This window comes from Bombina bombina, chromosome 2 (assembly GCF_027579735.1).
Source record: "Bombina bombina isolate aBomBom1 chromosome 2, aBomBom1.pri, whole genome shotgun sequence".
Taxonomy (NCBI): domain Eukaryota; kingdom Metazoa; phylum Chordata; class Amphibia; order Anura; family Bombinatoridae; genus Bombina; species Bombina bombina.
This window is the reverse complement of record NC_069500.1, coordinates 700,884,174-700,908,975: the sequence shown is the minus strand read 5'-3', so window position 1 is coordinate 700,908,975 and position 24,802 is coordinate 700,884,174.

The following is a 24,802-nucleotide window of genomic DNA, read 5'->3' as shown; positions in this document are numbered from 1 at the left end:
TCAAGATGTGTTCACATGAAAGTCACTTTGGGTGATTTTTATGTACACCTGCAATATTTAGATATAGAGTAAATAATAAAAATATTAGCTGAACAATTTCAAACATACTTGGCTTCATAACTAAATTCAATTATTTGTTGAAAGTCAAAATTTAAATATACAAAAACAAATAATTCTCCCATTTATTAAACATTCTCTAATGAAGGAGAAATTAAAAGGAAATAATTTGTTAATATATAGGGGTCTATTTAACAAGGGCCCCTGTTCCCCTTGTTTCCGTGCGAGCCTTCAGGCTCGCTGGAAAAAGGAGTTAAGAAGCAGCGGTCTTAAGACCGCTGCTCCTTAACTCATACGCCGCCTCAATCGGGCTGATTGACACCCCCTGCTAGCAGCCGATTGGCCGCGAATCTGCAGGGAGTGGCATTGTACCAGCAGTTCACAAGAACTGCTGGTGCAATGATAAATGCCAACAGTGTTATGCTGTCGGCATTTATCCATGTGCAGTGGACATGGTTCACTATAGCGGATCATTTCCGTATGCACAATGATAAATGGACCCCAAAGAGTTACAGAGGGAGTGAAGGGTGAGGGGAGGGGGGGAAGGATATTTTTTTCTCTTCTCTGATTCAAGGAAGCGAATCAGTAGATAAGAGTGATGGAAGGATTAGTAATTAAGGGCCAGATTACAAATAGCGCGTTAACAGTTATGCGCAAGCTGAAAGTAAATGCGAACGCCTGAGAGTAATCGCGATTAATACTAGAATGATTACCGTGTCCTCAGAGCTCGAAACAAAAGTGTCACAAAACACATCAAAAATATATTACATAGTATACTTACACTCATAATAACACCATCTGATAAAAAATATTTAAATACATATTGCACAAAAAAGTTATAAGGGCTAAAAGATTTGAGGTCTGAGGTGTTAGAAAAAAAAAAGGCTGCAAAGGGCTTTAACATAGATATAGATACATACACATACATGTACATGTCTAAATATGTGTGTGTGTGTGTGTGTATATATATATATATATATATGTGTGTGTGTTTATATGTGTGCATATGTATTTACAGATATATATATATACACATAAATACACATGTATACAAGTATAGACATATATATATATATATATATATATATATATATAAGTGCATTGGAGCCCTTTGCAGTTTAAATGAAAACATGAAAAAGCAGATTTATGCAATATTCTAATTTATTAAAGGTTTTAACTATGTATTTGTTTGAAATATTTTACATTCCAATGTTCTGCACATAGGGGAATATGTTCTAAGTATTTATAAATATATATTCCTATATATATATATATATATATATATATATATATATATATATATATATATATATATATATATATATATATATAGTCATAGGCACCCCTGACAATTTCCATGATTTTCATTTATAAATAAGTGGGTGTTTGGATCAGCAATTTCATTTTGATCTATCAAATAACTGAAGGACACAGTAATATTTCAGTAGTGAAATAATGTTTATTGGATTAACAGAAAATGTGCAATATGCATCAAAACAAAATTAGACAGGTGTATAAATTTGGGAACCCTTGTCATTTTGTTGATTTTAATACCTGTAACTACTTAGCACTCCCTACTTAGCGCCTCCCATACATTGATGCTGCCCTAAACATGAAAACCTGAGGGACATTTACTCAGGACTTTCTTTTATTCACAGGTCCATGTGAGGGAGAGGACCTCTCATACCTGGGAACTGCCTTGTTGTCAGGCAGATGATGAGGTAAGTGCTGGCTTTTTTTCTGGGGGATAAGAATAAGACTCAGAAAAAGGTTGGGCACTTTATTTATTAAATGGGACAGACCTCATTGTTAACAAAGTCATAGATTCTCCTAGGAACATAGGGGACACTTTGGGCAGCTTAGACGCAGGCACTGGGGCTGGTTCTAATATGAGCGGTGGTTCCTCATCTCCCGGCGGTTTTATAACTTAAATAACCGACCGGGAGATTCCTTATTGACACGCCCACGATGGGAGGTACTTCAGGAAGCGGCAAGTGATTGCGCGCCCTTTTCCTTTCACTCTGCTCCATTGTAGAAAGGCATATTACGCATCTCTAAATAATAGCTGCGTGTTAACACCGGAGTCCGACTGTGCGACTGTAATCCAAGTTGCGTGAAGATACAGCTCCTGCTCAGAGGAGGTAGGCACCTCAGCAAAGTGTTGCTGAGGTGTAGAGGTGTTTGCAGGGTTATTTTAGCGTGTTAAGCCTCTCCATACTAAAGTTGCTTAAATGGAATAAAAAAGTTACAGTTTATTATTTAAAGGGACAGTCAAGTTTTTTTTATGTCTTTGCATTTTATTAATAAAATGTGATCCTTTTATGTTAAATTGTTTAATTGTGAGTTAGAATGGACCAAGAGGCCTTACAAAGTGTCACTTGCTCTCTGTTTTGATGCCAATGTGGAACCACCAATTCCTTTCTGTTCCTCAAGTATTGAGAGAACTTTAAGCTAAAGGGATAAACTGTTTTCTGAGTCAACATTTTCTAAAGAGGATGCTGTTCAGGAATCTAATGACAATGTTCAATATATGCCGCAGCTTTCTCCTCAAGCGTCCCATTTTTACCACCCTCACATGCAGTGCCCTGTGCTTCCTCTCTAGCCCCCGCTGGAGTTACTTTAAAAGACATCGCTTCTCTTATGTCGTCTGCAGTTTCAGATGCGTTGTCTGCTTTCCCAATGTTGCAGGGAAAGTGTAAGAGGAAAATCAGACATTCAGTAGGTGAGGTTTCTGATGCAGTTGTTGCTATTTCAGATGTCTCCTCACAGAAGAATAATGTAGTAGCATTTGAAGGTGAAATTTCAGATTCTGACAGTGTAATTCCTCTTGCTGATACTGAAGTTGTATCCTTCAGGTTTAAGCTAGAACACCTCCGTCTGTTACTTAAGGAGGTTTTAGCTACATTGGACGACAGCGGCTCCACGGTCGTTAATCCTAAGAAATCCAGTAAGCTGAACAAATATTTTGAGGTACCTTCCTCGATAGAGGTTTTTCTGGTACCAGACCGAGCTTCTGAAATCATTGCTAAGGAGTGGGAGAGACCGGGTATACCTTTTTCTCCATCTCCTATTTTTAAAAAGATGTTTCCCATAGCCGACTCGGTTAAGGAGGCTTGGCAAACAGTCCCCAAGGTGGAAGGAGCTTTTTCCACCTTAGCTAATAGAACTACTATACCCATAGAGGATAGTTGTGCTTTCAAAGATTCTATGGACAAAAAATTAGAGGGGTTACTTAAAAAAATGTATGTACACCATGGCTTACAATGGCAGCCAGCTGTGTGCATTTCTACCGTCACCAGTGCAGCGGCATATTGGTTAATGCGTTGTCTGATGCTATCAGGACAGAAACTCCCCTGGATGAAATCCAGGATAGGATAAAAGCACTTAAATTGGCTAATTCCTTTATTACGGATGCTTCTCTTCAAGTTATCAAACTGGGAGCAAAGATTTCAGGTTTCTCTGTTCTAGCTCGCAGAAACTTATGGTTAAAACCTTGGTCTGCGGATGTATCCTCTAAGTCTAAGCTTTTAGCAATTCCTTACAAGGAGAAGACCTTGTTTGGACCTGGCTTGACGTAGATAATCTCTGATATTATGGGAGGTAAGGGTCATCTCCCACAGGATAGGAGAAACAAACAAAAGGGACGACAGAGTAAATTTTGTACCTTTCGAAATTTCAAGGGAAATTCCTCCTCTTCTGCCTCCAAGCAGGAACAGTCTAAACCTTCATGGAGACCCAATCAGTCTTGGAATAAGGGAAAACAATCCAAGAAGCCTATTATTGAATCAAAGACAGCATGAAGGGCCTGCCCCCGATCCGGGACCGGATCTTATAGGGGGCAGACTTTCCTTCTTTGCTCAGGCTTGGGTTCGAGATGTTCAGGATCCCTGGGCAGTAGAAATAGTGTCCCAGGGATACAGACTAGAGTTCAAAAGTTTTCCTCCCAGAGTTAAGTTTCTGCTTTCAAGATTATCTGTAGACCAGACAAAAAGAGAGACGTTCTTAAACTGTGTAAGAGACCTCTCCGACCTGGGAGTGATAGTTCCTGTTCCGATTCAGGAACAGGGTCTGGGATTTTATTCCAATCTGTTCGTGGTTCCCAAAAAAGAGGAAACCTTCAGACCTATTTTAGATCTCAAGAGTCTAAACAAATTCCTCAGAGTACCGTCCTTCAAGATGGAAACTATTCGTTCCATTCTCCCTTTGGTCAAAGAGGGTCAATTTATGATAACTGTGGATTTAAAGGATGCGTACTTGCATGTTCCCATTCACAGGGATCATCACAAGTTTCTAAGGTTTGCCTTTCTAGACAAAAACTTCCAATTCGTGGCTCTTCTCTTCGGTCTTGCCACAGCTACCAGAATTTTCTCAAAGGTTCTGGGATCGCTGTTGGTGGCGCTTCTGTTACGGGGTATTGCAGTGGTGCCATATCTGGATGACATCCTAGTCCAGGCACCATCCTTACAACAAGGAAAATTCCACACGGAAATGTTGTTATCCTTCCTGCGATCTCACGGATGGAAGGTAAATGTGGAAAAGAGTTCCTTAGTCCCAAATACAAGGGTAACTTTCTTGGGAACTATAATAGATTCCCTAACAATGAAGATTTTTCTGACAGAAGTCAGGAAATCAAAGATTTTCGATACTTGTCTAGCTCAGTGCATGGAGGTAATCGGGCTGATGGTAGCGGCAATGGACATCATCCTGTTTGCTCGGTTCCATCTCAGACCTCTGCAGTTAAACATGCACAGGCAATGGAATTAAGATTATGTGGATTTGTCTCCTGAATACTTCTGGAGCAGGAGACAAGGGATTCTCTTCAATGGTGGTTGTCTCGGGATCATCTCTCCCAGGGAACCTGCTTTCGCAGGCCATCTTGGGTGATTGTGACAACAGACGCCAGCCTTCTAGGATGTGGAGCAGTCTGGGGCTCCCTAAAGGCTCAGGTAGTTTGGACTCAGCCAGGGTCTGTTCTACCTATAAACATTCTGGAACTGAGAGTGATCTTCAATGCTCTTCTGGCTTGGCCCCAGTTAGCCTCGGTCCAGTTCATCAGGTTCCAGTCGGACAACATAACTTGAGTGGCTTACATCAATCATCAGGGAGGAACGAGGAGTTCCTTAGCGATGACAGAGGTAACCAAAATAATTCAGTGGGCTGAATCTTACTCTTGCTGTCTGTCGGGGATCCCAGGGGTGGACAATTGGGAGGCGGACTTCCTGAGCAGGCAGACCTTTCATCCGGGGGAGTGGGAACTCCATCCGGAAGTGTTTTCCAGCCTGATTCTTAAATTGGGTCAGCCGGAATTGGATCTCATGGCATCTCGGCAGAATACCAAGCTTCCGAGGTACGAGTCGAGGTCCAGGGAGCCTCAGGCAGTACTGATAGACGCCCTGGTGGTACCTTGGACCTTCAGTCTAGCATCCCTATTTCCTCTGTTTGCTCTTCTTCCTCGGGTTATTGCTTGAATCAAGCAGGAGAGGGCCTCAGTGATTCTCATTGCACCGGCTTGGCCTCGCAGGATTTGGTATGCAGATCTGGTGGACATGTCATCTCTGCCACCCTGGAGGAAGGACCTTCTAATTCAAGGGCCCTTCCTTCACCCAAATCTAGTTTCTCTGAAGCTGACGGCTTGGAGATTGAACGCTTAGTTTTATCCAAGTGGGGCTTTTCAGAATCGGTCATAGAGACCATGATCCAGGCTCGTAAACCTGTAACTAGAAAGATATACCATAAGATATGGCGTAAATATCTCTATTGGTGTGAATCTAAGGGCTACTCCTGGAGTAGAGTTAGGATTCCTAGAATTTTGTCCTTTCTCCAAGAGGGTTTGGACAAAGGATTATCGACAAGTTCCCTAAAGGGTCAAATTTCTGCCTTATCTATTTTGTTACACAAACGTCTCGCAGATATTCCAGATGTACAATCTTTTTGTCAGGATCAGGCTTGTATTCAAGCCAGTTATTCCTCCATGGAGTCTTAATTTGGTTCTGGGGTTCTTCAGGGGGTTCCGTTTGAGCCTATGCATTCCTTAGATGTTGATTTGTTGTCTTGGAGGGTTTTATTTCTTGTTGCTATTTCTTCTGCTCGCAGAGTTTCAGAGCTCTCGGCATTGCAGTATGAGTCCCCTTACCTTATTTTTCATTCAGATAAGGTAGTTTTACGTACTAAATTAGGATTTCTTCTTAAAGTTGTTTCTGATCGGAACATTAATCAGGAGATTGTTGTTCCTTCCTTGTGTCCTAATCCTACCTCTCAGAAGGAAGGGCTTCTGCACAATTTGGACGTGGTTCGTGCCTTAAAGTTTTACCTGAAGGCAACTAAGGATTTTCGTCAGTCTTCTGCTTTGTTTGTGGTTTTCTCAGGAAAACGTAAGGGACAGAAAGCTACGGCTACTTCTCTTTCCTTTTGGCTGAAGAGTATCATATGTTTTGCATATGAGACTTCTGTACAGCAGCCTCCAGAGAGAGTTACGGCTCATTTCATGAGGGCTGTTGCTTCCTCATGGGCATTCAAGAATGAAGCTTCTGTGGAACAGATTTGCAAGGCTGCAACTTGGTCCTCTCTTCACACTTTTTCAAAATTCTACAAATTTGACACTTTTGCCTTGGCTGAGGCCAGTTTTGGGAAAAAGGTTCTTCAAGCAGTGGTGCCTTCCATTTAGGTTCCCTGTCTTGTCCCTCCCTTATCATCTGTGTACTCTATCTTGGGTATTGATTCCCAATAGTAATTAAGATGATCCGTGGACTCATCGTGTCATTAAAAAGAAAAGAAAATGTATGCTTACCTGATAAATGTATTTCTTTTTTGACACGATGAGTCCAAGGCCTGCCCTGTTGTTAAAGAACAGGTTGTTGGTTATTATAAACTTCAGACACCTCTGCACCTTGTTACTTCCTTTCTTTCCTTTACTTCAGTCGAATGACTGGGTTGGGAGGGAAGGGAGGTGATATTTAACAGCTTTGCTGTGGTGCTCTTTGCCGCCTCCTGCTGGGTAGGAGTAATATTCCCCATAGTAATTAAGATGATCCGTGGACTCATTGTGTAAAAAAAGAAATAAATTTATCAGGTAAGCATACATTTTCTTTTTACTATTCTTTTTTATCTCTTATCTTTAATAAAAGTTAAGTGTTATATATCTTTCTGTCATGTGGGTTGAGATCTAATATGTTTAGTATTTAATGCTTGTCCTTTGAGTGCTTTGGGGATGCTTTTTTCCCTGTCCTTATATTAGTTTATTAATCATGTTTGCATCCAGCACCACCTGATAGGATGGATATATATTCCTCCCTCAGGTTATTGTTATTGTATTTGTCATGGATACCAGACAGCCAAGGCTGCCCCCCCCCCTGCCGGGGGTTTTGGACACCCATACCCCCATCATTTCAATGGACTGTATCTCTGGTCCCCAGTAACGAATCATGCCGCTTTTTGGACTGTGGCAACTGGGGACAGTGAGCTTTCAAATCCCCTGGGATCAACCCAAAACAACCACCCCAGGGTCCTGGGATTCTGTGGGACTTTGGCTGCTATGGAGGCGCCAGTCTGTCTGGAGGGGCGGGAAAATTGTGGGATTGTCCAATGTTCTTATCAAGATGAGCTGTGTGTATAAAATATGTGTGTATTTCTCAATAAAGGTAGTTCTTGTTCCACCTGAATGCTAGTATGTCTAGTTATTTGGGTGGGCTTCTGCTAAATCATTTCTTCTCTGCTACATAGTGGCCCCTTGTCTGGGGGAGGAAGGACCCTCTGGCAGAGCTACCTAGTCGGGGTAGCCGGAGTCTGCCATAGGGTGGGACCCTGAATACTGGTGCTGTCGGGCATCAGGGGTGGCTACAGACTGTGGTCACTTGCCAGCTACATAGCTGCAGTCGGCAGGGAGGAAGCAGGACCCGTTTGGCGGAGCTACCCAGCTGGGGTAGTTGGGGTATCCGTCACAGTATTCTACTATTCATTATATTCCTTTGTAATATATAGAAATATGTAGTTATGAATAAATAGAACATATTCTTCTATATGAAGAACATTGGAATGTGAAATAATTATATTTGTGATCAGATTTTCCCCCCACTTTTTTTGCTCCATTGACTTCTATGGGGGAATACGTTATCACATGCACAATATTGTAAGTTCGGCTTTTAACATGGGTCGGGTTAGCTTGCGAGCGAAAACAGTTTACTTTCAAATTGTAATACAAGCGCAACCTGACGCATGCGAAAAGCTTACTTCTAGGGCAGTTAACGCTCCACTTGTAGTCCGGCCCTAAATTGGAAATTTTTATTTTTTGTTAGGAAAATTAACTTCTGAAACCTGTGTTACTATGTATACAGTGGCAAGAAAAAGTATGTTGTCATACTCTGCAAGGGAGCAGGTTCAGGAGTAAGGAGCTGTTGTGCAGAGGTGTCAGGTTTTGGGGTTAATGTTGTGTTTTGTCTGCGTGAGTCTTTCCTTTTAGGCATAATTAAACAGGTACACCGTTTTAGGAAATAAAGGAGGTGGTTTTATTTATAGGATTAAGCAATGTAGAGATATGCAATTAGATAAGACAAAGTCTATAGGTTGTAGTATTAGGCAGGAATACAGTTCTTTGTAATAACAGGCAGGAATGCAGAGCTTTGTAATAACAAACAGGATATTTGAATATGCTGTAGACTGGAACTGTGTAATAACACTCAGGAATGCAGGGCTTTGTAATAACAAACAGAATATTTGCATATGCTGTAGACTGGAACTGTGTAATAACACAGGAATGCAGATCTTTGTAATAACAAACAGGATATTTGCATATGCTGTAGACTGGAACTGTGTAATAACACTCAGGAATGCAGAGCTTTGTAATAACAAACAGGATAAGTGCATATGCTGTAGAACTGGTACTTTAAGGAAACTTGCATAAACTGCAAACTGGTACTTTGTAGAAACAAACAGGAAAGTTGCATAGACTGCAATTTGGAACTTTGTAGAAACAAACAGGAAATTTGCATAAACTGCAAATTGGAACTTTGTAGAAACAAACAGGATATTTGCATAGACTGCAATTTGGAACTTTGTAGAAACAAACAGGATATATGCATAGACTGCAATTTGGAACTTTGTAGAAACAAACAGGATATTTGCATAGGCTGCAATTTGGAACTTTGTAGAAACAAACAAGATATTTGCATAGACTGCAATTGGAACTTTGTTGTATCAGGAAACAAACAAGCAAAAGTACCTGAGTCAGTCCTTAGGAAAAAAAGTTTTAGGCAAGATCAATTGCCAGGAAATCAGTCCAAAAATGAAACACAGTGCCAAGGGATTATCCAGAAGAGTAGTCAGTAATTGTAGCAGAAATCAGGAACCAGGAAATCCAACAAAACTGTATTTCACACAGGAAACAGGAGCAGAGAGTCTTTCAGAGTATCACTCTTAATGTCAAGGCACAGAATTGCAAACAAACCTCCCAGATAAAGCAGGCTGCTGATTAAAAGATTTATTTCAGCTGGCAAGCAGGTGGAGCCAGAGAGCCAAAGTTGCAGCAAACAGAAAAACACAAAATTCCTTTCCTATGATCAAGCCATCTGATGGCATAGTGGTAAAACAACAGGCTGGGAAATAACAGCTGCAGAAATAAAGACAGGTCCCAGGTTCAATTCCAGGCTGAACCCTGACATATGTGAACTCTAGAAATTACTGCATTTATGTATAAATTTGTTTTAAAATCTGGTTTGATGTTCATCTAAGTTACATTAATCGACAAACACAATCTGTTTTAACTAATAAAACACAAATTATTGTATTGTTTTTGTACATATTAAATATATCATTCAAATATTCACAGTATAGGTTGGAAAAAGTATGTGAAACCCTAGGCTAATGACTACAAGAAAAGCTAAATATATTTGGAAATTTGCAAACCTGGTGTCCAATTAATGAAATGAGATTGGAGGTGTGGGTTAGAGCTACTAAAGCACTCAAACATTTTGAGTTTGCTATTCACAAAATGCATCTCTTGATGTGAACCATGCCTTGCAAAAAAGAGCTCTCAGAAGATCTGCGATCAAGAATTGTTGGATTGCATAAAGCTGGAAAAGGTTACAAAGTTATTTCAAAGAGCTTAGATATACATTTGTCCAATGTTAGACAAATTGTCTGTAAATGGAGATGATTTAGTACTGTGGCTACTCTCCCTAGAGGTGGCTGTCCAGCCATGATGACTCAAAGGGCACACTGCACAATTCTCAATGAGGTAATAACCGTAGAGTGACAGCTAAAAACTTGAAGAAATCATTGGAACTGGCTAACATCTCTGTTCATGAGTCTACTATATGGATAACATTGAACAGACATGGTGTCCATGGCAGAACACCACAAAGAAAGACAATGCTTTCCAAAAAAACATTGCTGCACGCCTGAAGTTTGCCAAAGACCACCTTGACACTCCACAATGCTACTGGGAAAGTGTTTTGTGGACTGATGAAACTAAGGTTGAGTTGTTTGAGAAGAACATGCAGCACTATTTATGTCATAAAAAGGGCACCACATGCCAACATGAAAACATCATCCCTATGGTGAAGGGTGTTGCTTTGGGGTCTGAACCACTTGCCATCATCAAGGGAAAAATGAATTCCCAAGTTTGTCAATATAGCCTACAGGACAATAACAAGGTGGCTGTGTGCCAGCTGAAGCTTAGTAGAAAGTTGGGTGATGCATCAGGACAATGATCCCAAACATTGAAGTAAATCCACTACAGAATGGCTTCAAAAAAATAAAATCTGGGTTTTGGAGTGGCTCAGTCAAAGCCAAGACCTTAACCACGTAGAGATGCTGTGGAATAATCTCAAGAGAACTTTTTACACCAGACTTCCTAAGAATATGGCTGAGCTGAAGCAGTTCTGTAAGGAAGAGTGGTCCAAAATTCCTCCTGAGCGTTGTGCAGGTCTGATCCTCAGGTACCAGAAACAATTGATTGAGGTTATTGCTGCCAAAAATGGACCAACCACTTACCTTTTCCACAGCACTGTGAATGTTTAATATAGTAGATGAGGCTAAAAAAAGACAGTCCAAGTTCAACCTATACAAATCTTAATATACTTACAAAAAAGCTCCAGTTGATCTTAAATTAATCCCATAAAAAGGTAACCCATTTAACACAATCATATCCCTGAATTCTGTTTCTAGTCAGAAATGTATCAAAACCATTTTTAAATGTATAATGTTTAATGGGATGTGTTCATAAAATACATGAAATATAATTGTTTGTGTGTTTTTAGCTTAAGCACATTGTGTTTGTTAATACATTTGACTTTGATGAAGATGAAATAAAATGTTATGACCAATTCATGCAGAAAAACAACTAATTCCAAAGGGTTCACATACTTTTTCTTTCCACTGTATATATTTCATAAGATGGTGAGAGCCCACAAGCAATCACATGTTGGATTAAAGTCCAGCCCTTCAGCAGTAGGCAACACACCCCGCACAACAGAGCTTTAATCCCTTCCACTTTCCCACAATTCCTTAGTCATTTTTATTTTATCTCCAGCATGGAGGATGGTGACACTTGAAATGCTGATCTACAGGTCAATTGAAAGGGGTTCTCAGAAAAATATGAGACCTAATATCTCCCTCGGAGAGCTGATAATAGGACAGAGAGGTATACAGGAGTACAACTGGCAGTGAGAGTAATTCTTCCATGGGAATTTGCTACTTGATTGCCACAGGTCCTGCAGCCTCCTTTTGTTGGTGCATCAAAATACTCCTTCCTTAGATCCTGTGTTAGTGTGTACTATACAAGATGGGCTCTTCTACTAAAAGCAGGTTTCCCTCAGCTTGGTTTGCACGGTAGAGTGAGTGCTGACAGGTAAGTAGGTATTTTAACTCACATAGCTCACAGGCTATTGTCATGAACATGTCCACATGATTCACATAGCTTAGGGACATAGTTACATACACCAGATAACATTACATACAGTTTTAGGCACTTTTACTCAATTACAGTAATATTGATGTACTGTCTCTTTAAATTTACTTGTGCAAGATTTAGCACATACCAGCGCTCTGGTCTTTATTCAGAGAAGGGTCTCAGATCATCAGTAACATTTCTGAAGCTGGGGAGCTAAGTTTCAGAAGTTTCTGAACTTTCTCCTTTTCATCACAGTAGGTGACCATCTTTGATGACGCAATGCAATTTCTCCTCAGAGTCTTGGAGTGGTAAGCACCCCTGCAGGGGACTTTGGAGTTGCTATTCCAGTCTGTTCTGATTCTTTTGTAAAGCATGCACACATTGAGTTACTGCATTTACCTGCTGTGTTAAACCTTCAACTATTCCTGTGAGTTCCATCTTTTTTTTTGGTTATTCTGTGAGTTAGGATGTGTGGAACTCAGAATGCAGGAACAGATACACTGAAAAACAAAAGTATTTTGAAAGCTTTACTGAATGATAATATAAAAAAAACAGTTGGTAGTTTAATTTGAAGATCACAGAAACAGCATGTTTGAACATAGGCCCAATGCAGAACTCTGCTATTAAAATTTCAGAATACGGGGGGCGGAGTTGGCTCTGCATCTGAGCGGTCGCACTTCACCTCAGCTCCGTTCACCTCAGCTCCGGCTGTTATTATCAGATTTTTGCATTTAAGTCCGCTCAGAGCAGGCAACCTTTCATTTAAAAACATTTAACTAAGAGGTAAAATACCTATGTCAGTCTTGACAGCACAAGAGCTTGGGGTAGTGCCATATCCTGCAATTTAGGCCCACTGAGACCGCTGCAGCAAAAAAAACGAAGAAGACGCCATTTTGCTAACCTAACCACGCTGGCATTCTTACACTGTGAATAGCTCCTTTATTACGGTACTGTTACGGACTGTGTAACTTTTTTAACATGGACCGGCACCTTTCACGCTCAGTGGCCATTGATCTGTTGACAGCGTTTGAACAGAAAATGGATTGGTGTTTTCATGACCTGTCACACTCCTTACATCAGGAGCTCACAAGCTCTGGCGCCAGCTATGAGGAATGGGAGACTGAGAAGCATACTGGGAACGCTATCATGAGCCCTCAGGACCCCACGCAGTCTGAATGCACGGCAGACCCCACCATGGAACAGACTAATCTGAAGCAACTGAGGCTCCATGAAAGTCGCTCTGAATCGACCCTTACAGCTAAAATACTCCCACCGCTACATATACCAGAGTGGTCTCCTGCTCAGAACCTGAAAGTCAGGATTCATTGCCGACAGCAAAGATCTCCTGCGAGCTTATGGCAGACGTCTGTTGGATGGGGCTCCCTAGTTTCATTGCCCCGAGTCAAGTGCTATAGCTTACCCTGCATTCCGGTCACTACGACTGCTCTCCCCTGGCGACAGCTGGGTCCCGGCACCTGGACTGGATTCTATCCATGCTTTAGTCACTGGAGATAATGGAGCTTTCGGCCGCAAGATAAAAAAGCTAAGGGAAAGTTAAGTCCCCTAGATGATTTCACTCCTTTTATCATTCCAAGATGAAAATATCCTCACTTTCAGTGTCTTAGAAGTTAGAAACCTCCAATTCCATGTGGACGCTTGGTTCCTCTTAATCCAAAAAGAACAAAAAAAACTGTCCCTTCCTCCAAAGCAGCATGAAGGTGCATCCCCCAACCCAGACTCAGTTCATGTAGGCGCAGATTGAACCTTTTTCAGGAGGCTTGGAGAAAATTCTGTTCAAGTTCCTTGGGTACTGAGCATAATTTCCTAGGGGGCTTTTGGTCTTACCCATCTCAAGGAAGATTCCTCATGTCTCATATTCCAAAAGATAATTTAAAGGCCAGAGCTTTCTTGACATGGGAGTGATTACTCTGGTCCCCTTGGGGGAACAGATCAAGGGGTTCTATTCAAGCTTTTTTCATTGTTCCAAATAAAGATGTGACTTACAGACCGATCTTGGATCTCAAAACTCTGAACAAATTTCTGAAAGTTCTAAATTTAAAATGAAGAAATTTCACACTATGTACCTTGCAGGGGGGTCGATTTATGCCTACCAAAGATTTGAAAGATAACTGTTTGCATATTTATATTTGCAGGGATCATTCCAATTTGATCTGACACCAGCACCAAGAATCTTCTCAAAGGTTCTCAGAGTTTTTTTGTCCATAGTGAGAGCTCAGGGCTTGGCAGTAACTCTTTACCTAGACTACATTCTGATACAGGCTGCTTCTTTCAGATGACTCAGGAACATACAAACACAGTTCTTCAGTTTCTTCATTCCCCATGGTTTGAAATTCAACCTCCCGAAAAGCTCTCTTCTATCACATACCAGAGTTGCCTTTCTATGCTTCATCATAAACTCTATAGCAGTGTTTTTCAACCAGTGTGCCGTGGCACACTAGTGTGCCGTGAGAGATCCTCAGGTGTGCCACGGCAGTCTGACAACAGTGCAGGGGTGTTTGTGAATGAATGTCAATATGTCATGTATAGTTTGTAAGAGGCATGGCATGACAGCACAGTACAGTGTGTGTGTGTATATATATATATATATATATATATATATATATATATATATATATATATATATACATACATACACATATATACTGTATATATATCCTGTATTAGGCTACAATGTGTGATTTTGTAAAATTTGGGGTGGTGGTGTGCCACAGGATATTTTAATGTAAAAAAGTGTGCCACGGCAAAAAAAAAGGTTGCAAATCACTGCTCTATAGCAATGAGACTATCTCTAACAGATGCTTGCAAACTCAAATTGCAGAAGCGATGTAATCTTCTCCATTAAACTCTTCTTTGTACACTGCCTCAATGCATGGAAGAAGTTGGTCTTATGTTAATGGCTTCAGATGCCATTACTTTTGCCAGATTCCACTTGCATTCTTTGCAGCTTCAAATGTTGAAATGGAGATTATAACAGTCTGTCTCAGAAGATCTCTACAGACTTCAAGACAATATATTCTCTAACTTGGTGGCAGACTCACCAACCTTGATTAAGTGGAGCCTCATTCCTCCACCTGAATTGTGTGGTATTTATCACAGATGCCAGCCTACTGGGTTGGGGTGCAGTCTGGGGTTCCCAGAAAGTTCAGGGTATTTGGTCTTCTAGGGAGGTCCGGTTACTGATTAACATCTTAGAGCTCTGTGCAATCATCAGGGCTCTCCAGAGTTGACCCTATATGAGGTTTCAGTTAGGCAATATCACAGTAGTTGCTTACATCAATCACCAAGGTGATATTTAAAGTGCCTTAGCAATGAAAGAGGTAGCCAGCATTCTGACTTGGGCAGAATGCCATCCATCCTTGAATAATTTCAACTATTCATATTCTGGGTGTGGATAACTGTGAAGCTGACTACTTCAGTTTTCAATACCTTCACCCTGGCGAATGGTCTTTGAATCAGGAGGTATATTGTGAATCTTTGGGAAAGGCCAGAGATAGACCTTATGGCTTCTCACTTGAATTACAAGCTACCCTAGTATTGTGCAAGATCTCATTGGCTATGGTAATTTTCGGTACCCCCTCAGCTCTCTTTGGCTACTGCAAATGTAGCTCTCCTGACAGCCAAATACCCTTTGACTGTATTACCTCTTATCGAACACCGGGGGCAACAGGAGTTGAAATGTGGTTTTATCAGTAAGGTACTTAAACTACAGAACACTATATTTACTGTGTGTGTATATATATAATTATATATACTGTATATATATTCATAAATGTATATTCAATATACTTATTTCCTAGCTTTAATAAAGCATCTGGTTAATATATATGTGATTATTTAATTTGACTGAACATGTATATTTTAAGACTAGACATGGATATATTGATAGTATGGATTCTTATATAGTTAAATATTAGACCTGGTCATAATATTAAATCTTATAATATACATATACATACATATATGCTTCCTACTGATAATGTCTTAAGAGATGCACTTAAGAGTCATATTTCTATTAGGGGACTTAAAAAGATTTTAATTTAATACTTTTAGTATGATATTAATAATCAGCTATATTACTAAGTATTTGACTTCAATAGAATCATATCATTTCATATTCTGACATCACATTGTATTTAATTTGAATTCTGTATTAATTAATCAATTTTATATATATATATATATATATATATATATATATATATATATGACTTTATTATTATTGACTATTTAATATATATATTTAATTTCATCATGTCTTAATTTTTGAGTGCATGGACTCATGTTTATGATAATATTCATAGGACAGCTTATTTAGTGGGCATCTGTTTCAAAATCTCATTCCATATTTGAAGTAATTCCTTAATAAAATATAGGAGTATATTAAAATATATGAAAATTAGACACAAGCCATTTCATATGAAATTTGGTCTTTTATATGCTAGCATCTGAGCTAGCAAACCTTTCCAGACGTATATATCTGGATTCAGACCTTCAAAGGGATTCTCTGTCCCATCATTTGTATATCATACAAGTGCTAATTACGACTTTCCTGAAGATTCTGAGCATATCTGAAAAAAAGTACAGAATTGTGTCTCTGTCACCCCAGGGGGCATCCTGATCTAGGTAACATGTTTATCTTGTTTTACTTTATCATTGATAAAGTAAAGAATCTTTTGAAGCTTATACTTTAACAAATGTTCCCTTTGCATTTTTTTTGCCTGTGAGGTGTATTTGAGCATAGTAAAAGGGGGGTCTGGGTCAAATCCTGACATCAGAACTGTAATACAAATGGATATATTTAGCAATGGTCAAAGCATTAGATAGATAGATATATACGTCACTCAGCAATACCGTGACAAAATGTAACCACCAATCAGCAAGCACTACCCAGGTGCTGAACCAAAAATGGGCCAGCTCCTACGCTTAAATTTAAATAAATATACCAAGAGAACAAAGAAAATTGACAATAGGAGTAAATTAGAACGTTGCTTAAAATTGCATGCTCTATCTGAATCATGAAAGTTTAATTTTGACTAGACTATTCCTTTAACCAGTTTGTCACAGTCTACCCAATGCAGGCAATCCTGTGATTTAGTTCAGTTGGTGCAAGGGTTAACAAACACTCTCTCGTCTATACTAGACCCAGAAAACTGACAAAACTCCCCTTTATGCCACCCACACTAAACTTTCTCTGCTTCCACCACCTTAAGATTATTAAATGGGAAATTCTAAGGAAAAACCCAGACTAACATTAAAAAAATATCCAAAACACAATTTGACAAAAATAATCTAAAAACACAGTATTGTTATTGACAGACACTTTGGTAATGTGGTTGTTAGGAATTATTGTTAGCATGAGTAGCGCCATCTTTTTCTTGGCTACCATTTTGTCTTTGGCATCCATCTTGTCTGAATAACCTTTATTATAGTGGTTTATTCTGTAGTGAGAAATACATGTTCGTTATTATTCTCTGCAAAGCTAGTTAACCTTGTAGATGTTCCTGGCGCGACGCCTGGAGGGTAATATCTCTATAAGATGCTCAAATAACCTTGTCTTCATCCTAGATGCACTCTTTATTATGACTATAGAAATATTGTTTATGAGCTAGTATTTTTCCTGACAAACACTGTGTAAAATGACGCTGTCATAACATGTCATCAAGTTAACCCTGTATGCTGTAATTGTTGGCTATAAGACATGTTGTGTGTCTTTCAATAAATAGAATAGTTTTAGATCATTGCTGCATGGTCTGAATTACTGTTCTCTGGACGTCCTTATCAAATAATTAATTCATCTCCAGTTGGTACAGTGTGCCTGAGGACCAGTCCTGAACTGACACGCTCCCCCCCTGAAAACAACACCTTACAGTTTATGGTCAGCTCATGGGATTCGCACTGGGTAAGTAGATGAGTGTTTTTTACTCTACTTTCCCTCTGTGAATCTGAACCTAAATTTAGTTGGTTTTATTTTTGTAATGGGTGTTGGTTATATATGATAAAGGGTTAAAGGGGATCCTGCAGTAGAAGCAGGGTTTTGCAGAGGTTTTCCGACCTGCCAGCAGTTGTGATAATCCCACTCCAGGTGGGTTAAAGTCCTGTGCTGGTTTAGACAGGTATTGTAGTCCTGTCTGGTGAAGCGCGCAAGATAAAAGTTAGCATGCATTTGACGGGAGGTTATCAGTCCCCCAGGCAAGTTGGCATCTCTTTGTTAGGGTGAGTTTGAGTCTCACTTGTGTTGAATCTGTCCCTATATACATGTCCTATAGTAAAGTTTTTGTTACCTATCACTGGATTTGAACTGATATTTGATGCTCTGCTTTTGCTTGCATGCTTTCAATTGCTATTTGATTGCTGTACTGTGCTGTGCTGTGCTGTGCTTAGAGAATATTAAGTGACTGTGCATTTTAGCATTGCTGCTCTTATTGTGCATGTAAAAATGGGGTCTGCTCATAGCAAAATATGGATAATAATGCATATTAAAAAGAGGAGAAGGAGATTGCATTTTTAATGTCTACAAAGGGGTTAACAGAAGCAGAGAGATATCCACTCCAGAAAGGGAGGGGGATGATAAAAATCTGTCAGTGAGCACAGCTGTATAGAGTCAGCGAAAAAAAGGAAAAAAAACTGTTACAGAAGCTCCGTTGTATGCGTGTTTGCAGTAGATTTCGTATATTTGATGTGTAGTGTGTCGGTTTTCACTGTGTCTGGTATTACATGTAAAAGATTTGCTTTAAAAAAAAAAAAAAAAAAGAGGATGTTTTATCCTGTTTGAAATGTGTTTTTCTCAATTTGTGGGGAAAATGGCCATTCCCTGCAGATTCGGACACTTTCAAATATATTTTAAATTTGGTGGAAAGTTAATCTTATTGTATTTTTATATGTCTTTGGTATGTTATGAAATATATGTTTTCCTGAGAAGGAAAGACGGTTAACGTGTTTTCTGTGGTACTAAGAGTTTGATGTATGTTGGAATGGAGTAAGAAAAAAAAGGGAGTGAATTTCTGGTATGCGAGATATGAGCTTGTGTGTGTGTATGTGTGTATCGCTGTAAAAATGACCTTGGTGCATTTTTCTTTCTGTATGGTAATTATTTAGGCTAGTTTCTTAGCTAAGGCCTAGATTTGGAGTTTGGCGTTAGCCGTGAAAACCAGCGTTAGAGGCTCCTAACGTTGGTTTTAGGCTACCTCCGGTATTTGGAGTCACTCAAAAAAGGGTCTAACGCTCACTTTTCAGCCATGACTTTTCCATACCGCAGATCCCCTTACGTAAATTGCGTATCCTATCTTTTCAATGGGATTTCTCTAACTCCGGTATTTAGAGTCGTGTCTGAAGTGAGCGTTAGACATCTAACGACAAAACTCCAGCCGCAGGAAAAAAGTCAGTAGTTAAGAGCTTTCTGGGCTAACGCCGGTTTATAAAGCTCTTAACTACTGTGCTCTAAAGTACACTAACACCCATAAACTACCTATGTACCCCTAAACCGAGGTCCCCCCACATCGCCGCAACTCGATTAATTTTTTTTAACCCCTAATCTGCTGACCACCAACTACGTTATCCTTATGTACCCCTAATCTGCTGCCCCTAACACCGCCGACCCCTATATTATATTTATTAACCCCTAATCTGCCCCCCACAACGTCGCCTCCACCTGCCTACACTTATTAACCCCTAATCTGCCGAGCGGACCGCACTGCTACTATAATAAAGTTATTAACCCCTAATCCGCCTCACTAACCCTATAATAAATAGTATTAACCCCTAATATGCCCTCCCTAACATCGCCGACACCTAACGTCAAACATTAACCCCTAATCTGCCGACCGGAGCTCACCGCTATTCTAATAAATGTATTAACCCCTAAAGCTAAGTCTAACCCTAACACTAACACCCCCCTAAATTAAATATAATTTAAATCTAACGAAATTAATTAAATCTTATTAAATAAATTATTCCTATTTAAAGCTAAATACTTACCTGTAAAATAAATCCTAATATAGCTACAATATAAATTATAATTATATTATAGCTATTTTAGGATTAATATTTATTTTACAGGCAACTTTGTAATTATTTTAACCATGTACAATAGCTATTAAATAGTTAAGAACTATTTAATAGTTACCTAGTTAAAATAATTACAAAATTACCTGTAAAATAAATCCTAACCTAAGTTACAATTAAACCTAACACTATACTATCATTAAATTAATTAAATAAAATACCTACAATTACCTACAATTAAACCTAACACTACACTATCAATAAATAAATTAAATACAATTCCTACAAATAACTACAATGAAATAAACTAACTAAAGTACAAAAAATAAAAAAGAACTAAGTTACAAAAAATAAAAAAATATTTACAAACATAAGAAAAATATTACAACAATTTTAAACTAATTACACCTACTCTAAGCCCCCTAATAAAATAACAAAGCCCCCCAAAATAAAAAAATGCCCTACCCTATTCTAAATTACTAAAGTTCAAAGCTCTTTTACCTTACCAGCCCTGAACAGGGCCCTTTGCGGGGCATGCCCCAAGAAGTTCAGCTCTTTTGCCTGTAAAAAAAAACCATACAATACCCCCCCCAACATTACAACCCACCACCCACATACCCCCCTTAAATAAACCTAACACTAAGCCCCTGAAGATCATCCTACCTTGTCTTCACCATGCCAGGTATCACCGATCCGTCCTGGCTCCAAAATCTTCATCCAACCCAAGCGGGGGCTGCCGATCCATCATCCGGTGGCTGAAGAGGTCCAGAAGAGGCTCCAAAGTCTTCATCCTATCCGGGAAGAAGAGGCGATCCGGACCGGCAACCATCTTGATCCAAGCGGCATCTTCTATCTTCATCCGATGACGACCGGCTCCATCCTGAAGACCTCCACCGCGGACCCATCTTCTTCCGGCGACGTCCAACTGAAGAATGATGGTTCCTTTAAGGGACGTCATCCAAGATGGCGTCCCTCGAATTCCGATTGGCTGATAGGATTCTATCAGCCAATCGGAATTAAGGTAGGAATATTCTGATTGGCTGATGGAATCAGCCAATCAGAATCAAGTTCAATCCGATTGGCTGATCCAATCAGCCAATCAGATTGAGCTCGCATTCTATTGGCTGATCGGAACAGCCAATAGAATGCGAGCTCAATCTGATTGGCTGATTGGATCAGCCAATCGGATTGAACTTGATTCTGATTGGCTGATTCCATCAGCCAATCAGAATATTCCTACCTTAATTCCGATTGGCTGATAGAATCCTATCAGCCAATCGGAATTCGAGGGACGCCATCTTGGATGACGTCATTTAAAGGAACCGTCATTCGTCGTTCAGTCGTCGGCCAGGATGGATGTTCCGCGTCGGAGGTCTTCAGGATCCTGCCGCTCCGCTCCGGATGGATGACCATAGAAGATCCTGCTTGGATGAAGACTTCAATCGGATGGAAGACCTCTTCTGCCCCGCTTGGATGAAGACTTCAGCCGGATCATGGACCTCTTCAGCCCCCCGCTTGGGCTTGGATCAGGACATCAGAGGAGCTCTTCTGGACAGATCGGTGAAACCGGTGAGGTGAAGACAAGGTAGGAAGATCTTCAGGGGCTTAGTGTTAGGTTTATTTAAGGGGGGTTTGGGTTAGATTAGGGGTATTTGGGTGGTGGGTTGTAATGTTGGGGGGCTTGGGTATTGTATGTTTTTTTTACAGGCAAAAGAGCTGAACTTCTTGGGGCATGCCCCGCAAAGGGCCCTGTTCAGGACTGGTAAGGTAAAAGAGCTTTGAACTTTAGTAATTTAGAATAGGGTAGGGCATTTTTTTATTTTGGGGGGCTTTGTTATTTTATTAGGGGGCTTAGAGTAGGTGTAATTAGTTTAAAATTGTTGTAATATTTTTCTTATGTTTGTAAATATTTTTTTATTTTTTGTAACTTAGTTCTTTTTTATTTTTTGTACTTTAGCAAGTTTATTTAATTGTATTTATTTGTATTAATTGTATTTAATTCATTTATTGATAGTGTAGTGTTAGGTTAATTGTAGGTAATTGTAGGTAGTTTATTTAATTCATTTATTGATAGTGTAGTGTTAGGTTTAATTGTAACTTAGGTTAGGATTTATTTTACAGGTAATTTTGTAATTATTTTAACTATTAATAGCTATTGTACCTGGTTAAAATAAATATAAAGTTACCTGTAAAATAAATATTAATCCTAAAATAGCTATAATATAATTATAATTTATATTGTAGCTATATTAGGATTTATTTTACAGGTAAGTATTTAGCTTTAAATAGGAATAATTTATTTAATAAGAGTTAATTAATTTCGTTAGATTTAAATTATATTTAATTTAGGGGGGTGTTAGTGTTAGGGTTAGACTTAGCTTTAGGGGTTAATACATTTATTAGAATAGCGGTGAGCTCCAGTCGGCAGATTAGGGGTTAATGTTTGAAGTTAGGTGTCGGCGATGTTAGGGAGGGCAGATTAGGGGTTAATACTATTTATTGTAGGGTTAGTGAGGCGGATTAGGGGTTAATAACTTTATAATAATAGCGGTGCAGTCCGGTCGGCAGATTAGGGGTTAATAAGGGTAGGCAGGTGGAGGCGACATTGTGGGGGGCAGATTAGGGGTTAATACATATAATATAAGGGTCGGCGATGTTAGGGCAGCAGATTAGGGGTACATAGGGATAATGTAAGTAGCAGCGGTTTACGGAGCAGCAGATTAGGGGTTAATAATAATATGCAGGGGTCAGTGATAGTGGGGGCAGCAGAATAGGGGTTAATAAGTGTAAGGTTAGGGGTGTTTAGACTCGGGGTACATGTTAGAGTGTTAGGTGCAGACGTAGGAAGTGTTTCCCCATAGCAAACAATGGAGCTGCGTTAGGAGCTGAACGCGGCTTTTTTGCAGGTGTTAGGTTTTTTTTCAGCTCAAACAGCTCCATTGTTTCCTATGGGGGAATCGTGCACGAGCACGTTTTTTAGGCTGGCCGCTTGCGTAAGCAACTCTGGTATCGAGAGTTGAAGCTGCGTTAAATATGCTCTACGCTCCTTTTTTGGAGCCTAACGCAGCCTTTATGTGGACTCTCAATACCAGAGTTATTTTTATGGTGCGGCTAGAAAAAAGCCGGCGTTAGCTTTTCGGGTCGTTACCGACAAAACTCCAAATCTAGCCGTAAGAAAGCAAATGTTGTAATGAGGTATTTTGTAGTGTTATTTTTATAACTGTATTTTAAAGTCAACAGCATGTTTTAATTATGTGTGTTATTAATAGCAGTTTTTAGTTTTAAGTGATATTTGTTGTATGCAAATAAAAAAATAAAAAAACTGTCCACCTGTTGCGGCATATAAATATAGTGTTTTTGCAAGTGAACTAATGAAGGGATTTGTGAATGTGCGGATGATTGAGTGACTTGCGGTCATGTTCGGGTAAATGAAAAAAGGATTAACAGGTTGATTCAAGTATGTTGTATTTGCAAGATTTGTGCATGGCGTTAGTGGAAAAGATAAAATATGGTTATAAGCTGCATGTCATTAAAATGTATCTAAAGTATTTGGGTCCGTTTCTGTTGCAAGTAAATTAATGCAGTAGAAGTTTTAATAGAAGTGGGTATTATTTATGCGGTGATGGCTCTCATTTAAATATGCAGGTCATGATACAGTACAGAAGTAGAATTTTTGTGGTAAATAATACGAGTTTCCTAAATCATGGCTCGGGTATACATATGTAATTTACATGATAAATGGTTAGTGCTTAAAGGGACAGTACACTGTAACATAGTTTTGATATTAAGGTATTTTCAATGGCTTGTTATACAAGCTGAATAGTTTAAAATGTAGGAGAAGTTGCATTTGTGAGTTTATTTGTATATATATGAAGTCAATTGCAATGGGATGAATTTCGGATAATAAGTATATTTTATTGTGTTTCTTATCTTATATTTGTCTGTAAAACCGGAGCTCAGGGCTTAGACAGAGCAATGGAAATCAATGGAAATCATTTTATTACTTAAAGGACCAGTTCACTCATGTGAAAGGAGTTCATGAGCAGCAATAGCACTGTATTAGCAGTTTGCAAAATATATTTTTTGAGACCTTTCCTTGTATATATTCTTTTTAAATCTGCCGTTTAGATAGCAGATATTTACGAAGTGTAACTTAATTCTCTCTGTAATGCAAACTGAACTGATAAAATTGCCTGCAATCTTGGTGTTGTGATCTGTGAGACTAGCGAAAAAAGAAGGGAAAAAAAAGAGGAGAGAAAATATTTAAAGGGATATAGGCAAACTGATATAAAATCTGAGATTTTAAAGAAATATTTACAGAGAGAGACAATGAGGTTTACTGTAAGCCTAACACTAGTATATTTAACTGTGTCAGCAGTTTCAATTAAAGATATTTTTTAATTTGGGTAAAATGTCCCTTTAACTAACTTGCACCCCACTGTGAGTGTGTTTTTTATGCTGGCTGTGTTTGCTTAGGCTATTTAATGGACGTCAGTATACATTTTTTATTATAAGTGAGGACAGTGGATCATTGAGAATAAGTTAAAGGGGAATTTGTTTAGACAAACTATCCTTTTAATCTATTTGTGTAAATTATTATTATTATTATTCTTTTGTAGAAAGCTCATTTTTGTTGTATACAGTTGTTATATTTGGCTAGAGAGCTGCAAAATGATGAATATCAAATTATAAAACAAAGTTGAATCAAATAATTGTGTATTTATTAAAATCTTGGTTATGTAAAAGTATAGATTGGATTCCAGAGCTTTTCACAACTTATTTGTGCCACACCTGATTTATTTAACAGTGGATTTGCACTGTGCATGCAAGCAGGAGCTA